We start from the raw sequence: 9,140 nt of genomic DNA on the forward strand, positions 1-9,140 counted from the left end.
TTAGGCGAGCCAGTGTTTCTACTTCTAAAGAACCATAGGGACATATTCATTCTTTATAAGAAATCTGCCTTCTAAGCCCAGAGAAGATATAATATTAAAACATTCTGCAATATTTCAGAACAATAATCTGGTTACAATATTTGACCAGCTTGGTGCAGAAGAGTGGATTACAGACAGTGCTTTTTTTCAAAAAAAAAAAAAGAAAAAGAAAAAAAAGTGCCGGAACTCACACACATCATATAACCCGCCTTGCCTACCCTACAAGGTTCCATCCAAAAAAGGTGTCGGAACTCCGTTCTGGGCATTCTATGAGAAAAAAAGCCCTGATTACAGAAGATCACTCTGCTATCCATGTGGATTTCTTCTTTCTGGCTTTTCACACCCAGGAGGATTCTTTGTGCAAGATGACCCAAACTGGATAACAAACAAAGATAGCAAGATATAACTCTACATGTATAAACCCCCCCCCCCCAACAAATGAATAAGAAATTATAAGGGATAAGGCAAGCCAATTCCTATAGAAGGAATTTTAGGCAGTAAACTAGGAATTAAAAGTAATAATCTAGTTTCCTGTACTTCCAAAGGAAGAGCTGTACAATGTCATTGGAATTATCCCCACTACACCAAAACTGTAGTAGGATATAAGATGAATCCCATATAAAATCTGGTATTTCTCTTTGAATTTTAAAAGCTTTATAATCTGCTTCCCTTGTATAGAACCAGGCATAACCATTACTATATCTCTCAGTGGATTCTGAGTTATTTCATGATGTATGGTTTGCCTACCTGAGCTTGAAAAAACTCCCAAATATTTAAAAAACAACATGTATGACCTTGCATCCACTGATATTCCACTTATGCTTTGTGGGCTTTTTTTCACAAAGATTATCATCTTGGTTTTATTCTAATTTATTTTCAGAGACCTCACTGTACAAAAAATTGATTGTCTTCAAACTCTCCTTAATCCAATTGTTGAAAACAATAAGAGTACCATGTCATCCCCTTGTTTCTTTGCAAGTGTGGAAGATACGATGTTCCAAATCTTTTAAATGTGCCACTAGAGGGTTTCCATAAAAATTGAGAAGTGGAACGAGGTACATCTTTTGTTTAACCTCCATCCAAGTGGAAATTGTGATAATTAAATGACCTATCTCATAATGTTTTTGTCAAACTAGTCTGCCTGCACTACTGATAAATAGTGGTAAATAGATAGCAGCCAACTGATGAAGCTTGAGCTTGTTCCAAACTTTCTTTAAAGCAATAAGATCAAACATAATTTTAATATTTTTAATGTAGAGAATAATTTTGACTTTCCAAGCATATTTTTTTAACCAGGTGGCTCTGTACTACTGTAATTTGAGCCCCATTAGATGCCCTTGCACTTAGCAAGAAAAACTTTTTTTCCCCCATTCAATAAATTATATTGCCCAACTTCTACCTACAGTTATTACAATATATCACATCTACTCTCCACAGCCACCATTAGGCACTGTGTTCTAGTCAATCCTTTCTCTAAATATTTATGATACAATACAATATGCAAACATTAATCTGAACTGTTTGGGGTAAATTAACAGTCCTGTTTTGATACAAGTCCAGTATATAATCTATAGTGCTCTTGCCACACATGTGGAAAAGTTTTCTATCATGATCAGGAGTATGCATGCAGATGATCTAAGCCAGATTTCTTTTCCACAGTATTATTGCTTTGTCTTATGAGTCATCCCAGTGTGAATGTATTGCCTTTTGAATTTTAACATCTGCTTTATTACAAAGTAAATCTACCTCTTTAAAATGTTAGTTTATTGTATACAGGAAACACAAATAAAAGAACAAAAGGTTATCTCAACAGTCACGGACCAAATAGCTGTTTAAAGCTATTCAGACTTCAGTGTAGTTTGTTTCAAACATGCTTTTTATACACCAAAAAGTTTTTACACACAGTTTATTTCGCAGACAAAGGACTTGTTTGGGGGAGTGGGGGAGTTATATGTATATAACCAGAAGTGTCATGCTGATATCTGGAGTAATATAGCTTTTTTCTCTTTCAGTTGTGGTTGCTTCTTAGCACTGTAATTAAGTTTGAATAATGCTGCCAAAGTAAATCATGCATTTTGCACAATTACTGCATGGCATGTAAAGGAGGAAATATGATGTGAGCTTTGTTAAACTTACAATACACTTGGCAATCACTTAACTTAATCATCTCCTGAAAAACTGCGAGATTCTTAAAGATTGTGCCTTCAGCTGCTCCAGAATAAAAAATTGTGCTTTCAAGTTGTGCTTTTATATGTTGATCCATTAGCCATCATAACCTTTTTTTAATCAGTTGCCAGTAATTCACTTTTGAAGAAGATACTAGCCTTTAACAAGGAAACATCCTACATTTACTTCCTCTTCCTGGTTCAGGATCTAAACCAGTTATTATTTCTATTTGGACAGCACTTCGCATGATTGAGACAAAAGACCAAGGGGGACATGCATTAAGTGGGAACAAACTGAGGATTTCTTTCTAAGCCGTCTTGTCAACAATCTGTCACACGACTCTATTAAAATGTTCCTTTTGCGTGATCAACATGGAGGCAGATCAAAATTATTTGAAGCAGCCCTGGGATACACACTATGCCTCCTGTAATGTTTCAGTTTTTTGTTTTGGTGCTTAACACAAGCCATTACCAACCATATTATATAGGAAACTAATATTGGCCACTTTAGGCAGTCAATCTGAGGGCCATCAAGGCAGAAAACAGTTGCCTTTTTAATTTAATCTCTGTTTCTGCAGAGATAGAAGAGCTATATACTTCATATGCCTAACTCATTTGGCTGGCTTTGGATACTATATATTTTTGCACTGGCTGCGTTGAAGGCATAATATATACTGTCCTACTTCAATCAGTCAAATGCCTTGGACTGGCCTTAAACTTCATGGTCTAGAAACCATAGAATAGGACTAAAGAACCCGTCGTCTTCCAGGTGTCACTGAAGTACAACTTCAGCCTCACTAGGATGGAGAGGAATATTTGAACACAGAGTTTAGTGACCTCTGGGGAGCTTTGAGACTTTCATCCCTGCCTCATTATGAAGATACCCTCTGGCGTCCAGGATTCTCTAAAATATAAAGTGTTCCTTTCAAATACCATTTTCCCTCTTTTTTCTCTCTCTTTTTCTATTTGTCTAAATGATTTATTTCCAGGTACTTAAGTACTTAATACAGACTACGTACAGTATGTAAACTGTACTGTTAGGATTAGAAAGTTTAATTTAATTGTCTAGAACTATTTGATCATAATTTTAAAGTGCTAATCCATACACTCTCCTAGCTCTTTAACCTAGTTTAAAATCAACCCACATTAAAAACTGTATATTAGCTTTTGTCATTAACATTTCTTTTTCTCCTTTTATTGTAATGTTATAAATCTTGATGTGTTGTATTATTTCAATGAAGATTTCCACACAGTATTGTTAATATGATTAAAAATGATTAGCTTTCTATTTTATTTTTTAGAAAACCTAAAGTACCGGTACTGAAAAATAAAAAAGAGCAAATACTATTTTCTTGAGAGAAGGAGACAAGAGGAGGGAGATGGTGACAGGGAGAGAGAGAGAGAGAAAGAGAGGGAGGGAGAAAGAGAAAGGGGAGAACTAAAATAAGAGGAAAGGGGGAAAAGTAGTACTGTGGGAATGGAGAGACCCCAACTATCCTGCAGTTTTTCCTGACGGCCTTTGCTTGTGCATCTATAGGAATGGAATTAATGCCACCTTCATCGGAACAGTAATATCAGAAGGGAACAAAATAAAGAGATAAAAGAGGAAAACGTGAGTGAGCTCAGGTTAATGTACATTTTTGCTTGCCTGAAAGTAAATCGATAAATACTTGCTAGATCAATTTTCTGTCCTATCTATGCAACACAGAGAGGAAATGCAACAAAGGAATCATTCGTAACCCCAGCAAGCACATATGAAACCAGCATTTAGATTATTACTTGAACCGCTACAGGATATGGACTGACTAGCACTTTTTAAGGGAGGGATGAGTTCAAGTTAAATGCGTATGTGCAGCCCATCAAGGGGCAGATATATATATATATATATATATATATATATATATATATATATATATATAATATATATATATCTATTATATTATATATATATAATAAAATATAAAAATGAACACTAGGGTAATAAAAACTAAAGAAGTTTTAATGGGTTAAAACTATAAAAGTTTTAAAAAGCGCCAAGCTTTCGCCGTCACCTGCCGGCATCCTCAGGGCTGGCGTGCCAGAGAATGAGAAGGTCTTTTTATAGGCGTGCCGAGGTTTGCACTCGGCTCCTTGATCTTGTTATGGGGCCTGATTGGTTCAGCCGTGTGTAGTTGGCCTGCGCTTTTTTTCTCCTCTTAGTTGTATTTTTATCCTCGTCCGTCTCCAGTTCTCCCAACCTCAGATTAGCTGAATGGCAATTCCAGTTATTTCGGTTGCTTTCATGTTCCGATCTCCCCTCAGGCTTGGGTGGTGGTGGACGTTCCAAGTTCCTTTCTCCGCCCCGTTCTGTCCGGTTGCTACTTTTAGAGTCCCATATATTTCCGGTCTCAATGCTTTCGGTTTTAATATGTTTATCATCCTGGTAATCCCGTAAATTGTTACGAGTCTGGTATAGCGTGGGGGGGTATTCCGCATGGTGGAGGGGTCGTCTCTTGTTCGTTGTCATGCCCAGCTGTCTCGCACGTGTCTTACTCCGAGTGCTCAATCCTGGGGGTGTGTGCATAGTCATCGGGGCGCGTCCCTCCTGGTTACCGTGTTCTTCCTTAGTTCTCCCTTTTTTTACCTTGTTGGAAGCGCTCTCGTATGTTCTATGGGAGTCCTCAGGATCGTCAGGTAGGGGGTATGACAGCTCGATCTCTCGCCCCCTGCCGCTCTCCGACTTTCCTTCCTCCTCTCCAACGGTATGTAGGGGTTCATCATCAACCACCTCCCATGGTTTGTCCTCATAGGAGCTGATCGTTCCAGCTACATGGGGAGGTTTTCTCCTCCTTTCCCGACCAGCTGCGATGTTTCTTTTGGTGTGTGGGCAGGCCATTGCGTTTGGTGATTCCTCCGCATTTCCACCTGCCGTATCTTCCCTCATCTCCTCTTTGTAGCCGGGGGTCCGGACCTTGGTTCCTGTCCCTCCCCTGATCTTCTGGGATTGCGGCAGTCCCGCGGGGATGGTCAAGGTGCCTCGCGTTTGCTTCCTTTCTTTCGAATTGCACCTGGTTCGTTGGGCGGTGCGGGTGCTACCCAGATTGTTATCAAACCGTCGGGGGTGTTGCCGCCGATTATTGGCACTCCATGATCTTAAGGCTAAATAGGATGGGCATAGGTCAATGTGCCTATTAATAGACTTACTGTCTGAGAGCCATGCCTCTCTAAGAAGGCGGCCCCCTTTGGTGTTATCATTTGCCAATACACTGACGTCACTAAAGTTAAACTTATGGCCTAGATCCACCATATGGGCCCATATTTGGGAGTGACAGTCTCTCCGTCTCACTGCTAATTCGTGCTCATGGACCCTGGTCTTAATGCGTTTAGCAGTCTCCCCAGTATAATTACATTGGCAGTCCGTACAGTCAATCCTATAGACGGCTGCTGATCTTTCGGTGCTGGGGAGCGGGTCCTTTGGGCGCATTATGGCCGCTCGCAGTGTTTGGTTGGGTCTATGGGCCACCTGTATTTTGTGTGGTGCCAGGATCCTAGCTGTGGCTTCCGATACGTTATGGATATAGGGAGGGCAATACGTGTGGTGGCTTGAGGCACGGATTCTTGAGATGCAGGGTTACTCCGGAGTCCAGGTGGTCTCCTGAACTGATTAATGATTTTAATCGGGTAGCCGTTGCCTCTACATGTTCGGAAGAGGTGGTTTCTCTCTTCTTTTTTGGCTTTGACGGTGCTGCAGTGTGTCTCCACTCGTTTGAATAGCGTCCTGACACAACTGGCTTTATGGGCCATCAGGTGATTACTCCTAAAGTGGAGAATCCTCTCTGTACACGTTGGTTTTCGGTATACCCTGGTAGCTAGACATCCATCCACCTGGCGCTGCACTAGTACATCCAAAAATGCTAGACTGCCCTGATCTTCTTTCTCCATGGTGAATTGGATGTCTGGGTATACCGAATTCAGGATGCCCATAAATTCAGTTTTGTGTCTTTTCTTAATGACCGCAAACGTATCGTCCACATAGCGGGCCCAAAATTTTGGTTGGTATTGGGCCATCGCTATGTGTTCCAGCTGCTGGAGTACCATCTCTGCAACCACACTAGAGATCGGCGACCCCATCGGTGTTCCTTTAATTTGCTCATATATAACCCCCTGGAAGGTGAAGTAGGTGTTAAGACATATTTCCATGAGCTTTACCAAGTCCTCCGTTTGAAGGGAGTCCTGGTGTTGCCCATGGTCTCCTTGGTTAAGCCGGTCTCTTAGGACCTCAACCACAAGTTTCTGCGGGATGGACGTAAATAAAGAAACTACGTCGAAGGAGACCATGAGCTCATCCTCTTCTACCTTCAGGGTTTTTATTCTATTGAGGAATTCTTCTGCCGATCTTACGGTGGTGTCACTGTTACTTGCCAAGTGGCCAATGCGAACGCTCAGCCACTTGGCAAGTTCAGAGATGGGGGTACCCCTAAATGCTACAATGGGGCGGAGGGGGACATTGGGCTTATGTATCTTAGGTAAGCCATAGAATCTAGCGAGTGCTGAGTCACCAGGGCGGATCCTTCTCAGCACTTCTTCCCCCATCCTCCCCTTACGTTTGAGGTCATCAAGGAGCTTGTTAGTACGGTTTCTCAAAGTGGTGGAGGGATCTTTACTAACCACTCTATAGGCAGCACCGTCTTGGAGTAAATCCAATGCCTTTCTTACGTATGCCTCTTTGTCTAAAACGACAGTTGCCCTCCCCTTATCGGCTGGGAGGATGACAATGGTGCCATCTTTTCTAAGTTGGCTTAAAGCCACCCTTTCCTCTGCCGATAAAACTTGTTGGCTTAACCAAGGAGACCATGGGCAACACCAGGACTCCCTTCAAACGGAGGACTTGGTAAAGCTCATGGAAATATGTCTTAACACCTACTTCACCTTCCAGGGGGTTATATATGAGCAAATTAAAGGAACACCTATGGGGTCGCCGATCTCTAGTGTGGTTGCAGAGATGGTACTCCAGCAGCTGGAACACATAGCGATGGCCCAATACCAACCAAAATTTTGGGCCCGCTATGTGGACGATACGTTTGCGGTCATTAAGAAAAGACACACAACTGAATTTATGGGCATCCTGAATTCGGTATACCCGGACATCCAATTCACCATGGAGGAAGAAGATCAGGGCAGTCTAGCATTTTTGGATGTACTAGTGCAGCGCCAGGTGGATGGATGTCTAGCTACCAGGGTATACCGAAAACCAACGTGTACAGAGAGGATTCTCCACTTTAGGAGTAATCACCCGATGGCCTATAAAGCCAGTTGTGTCAGGACGCTATTCAAACGAGTGGAGACACACTGCAGCACCGTCAAAGCCAAAAAAGAAGAGAGAAACCACCTCTTCCGAACATGTAGAGGCAACGGCTACCCGGTTAAAATCATTAATCAGTTCAGGAGACCACCTGGACTCCGGAGTAACCCTGCATCTCAAGACTCCGTGCCTCAAGCCACCACACGTATTGCCCTCCCCTATATCCATAACGTATCGGAAGCCACAGCTAGGATCCTGGCACCACACAAAATACAGGTGGCCCATAGACCCAACCAAACACTGCGAGCGGCCATAATGCGCCCTAAGGACCCACTCCCCAGCACCGAAAGATCAGCAGCCGTCTATAGGATTGACTGTACGGACTGCCAATTTAATTATACTGGGGAGACTGCTAAACGCATTAAGACCAGGGTCCATGAGCACGAATTAGCAGTGAGAAGGAGAGACTGTCACTCCCAAATATGGGCCCATATGGTGGATCTAGGCCATAAGTTTAACTTTAGTGACGTCAGTGTATTGGCAAATGATAACACCAAAGGGGGCCGCCTTCTTAGAGAAGCATGGCTCTCAGACAGTAAGTCTATTAATAGGCACATTGACCTATGCCCATCCTATTTAGCCTTAAGATCATGGAGTGCCAATACTCGGCGGCAACACCCCCGACGGCTTGATAACAATCTGGGTAGCACCCGCACCGCCCAACGAACCAGGTGCAATTCGAAAGAAAGGAAGCAAACGCGAGGCACCTTGACCATCCCCGCGGGACTGCCGCAATCCCAGAAGATCAGGGGAGGGACAGGAACCAAGGTCCGGACCCCCGGCTACAAAGAGGAGATGAGGGAAGATAAGGCAGGTGGAAATGCGGAGGAATCACCAAACGCAATGGCCTGCCCACACACCAAAAGAAACATCGCAGCTGGTCGGGAAAGGAGGAGAAAACCTCCCCCTGTAGCTGGAACGATCAGCTCCTATGAGGACAAACCATGGGAGGTGGTTGATGATGAACCCCTACATACCGTTGGAGAGGAGGAAGGAAAGTCGGAGAGCGGCAGGGGGCGAGAGATCGAGCTGTCATACCCCCTACCTGACGATCCTGAGGACTCCCATAGAACATACGCGAGCGCTTCCAACAAGGTAAAAAAGGGGAGAACTAAGGAAGAACACGGTAACCAGGAGGGACGCGCCCCGATGACTATGCACACACCCCCAAGATTGAGCACTCGGAGTAAGACACATGCGAGACAGCTGGGCATGACAACGAACAAGAGACGACCCCTCCACCATGCGGAATACCCCCCCACGCTATACCAGACTCGTAACAATTTACGGGATTACCAGGATGATAAACATATTAAAACTGAAAGCATTGAGACCGGAAATATATGGGACTCTAAAAGTAGCAACCGGACAGAACGGGGCGGAGAAAGGAACTTGGAACTTCCACCACCACCCAAGCCTGAGGGGAGATCGGAACATGAAAGCAACCGAAATAACTGGAATTGCCATTCAGCTAATCTGAGGTTGGGAGAACTGGAGACGGACGAGGATAAAAATACAACTAAGAAGAGAAAAAAAGCGCAGCCAACTACACACGGCTGAATCAATCAGGCCCCATAACAAGATCAAGGAGCCGA

This window comes from Crotalus tigris, unplaced genomic scaffold (assembly GCF_016545835.1).
Source record: "Crotalus tigris isolate CLP2741 ecotype Arizona unplaced genomic scaffold, ASM1654583v1 scf7180000019240.43178, whole genome shotgun sequence".
In the NCBI taxonomy this organism is placed as follows: domain Eukaryota; kingdom Metazoa; phylum Chordata; class Lepidosauria; order Squamata; family Viperidae; genus Crotalus; species Crotalus tigris.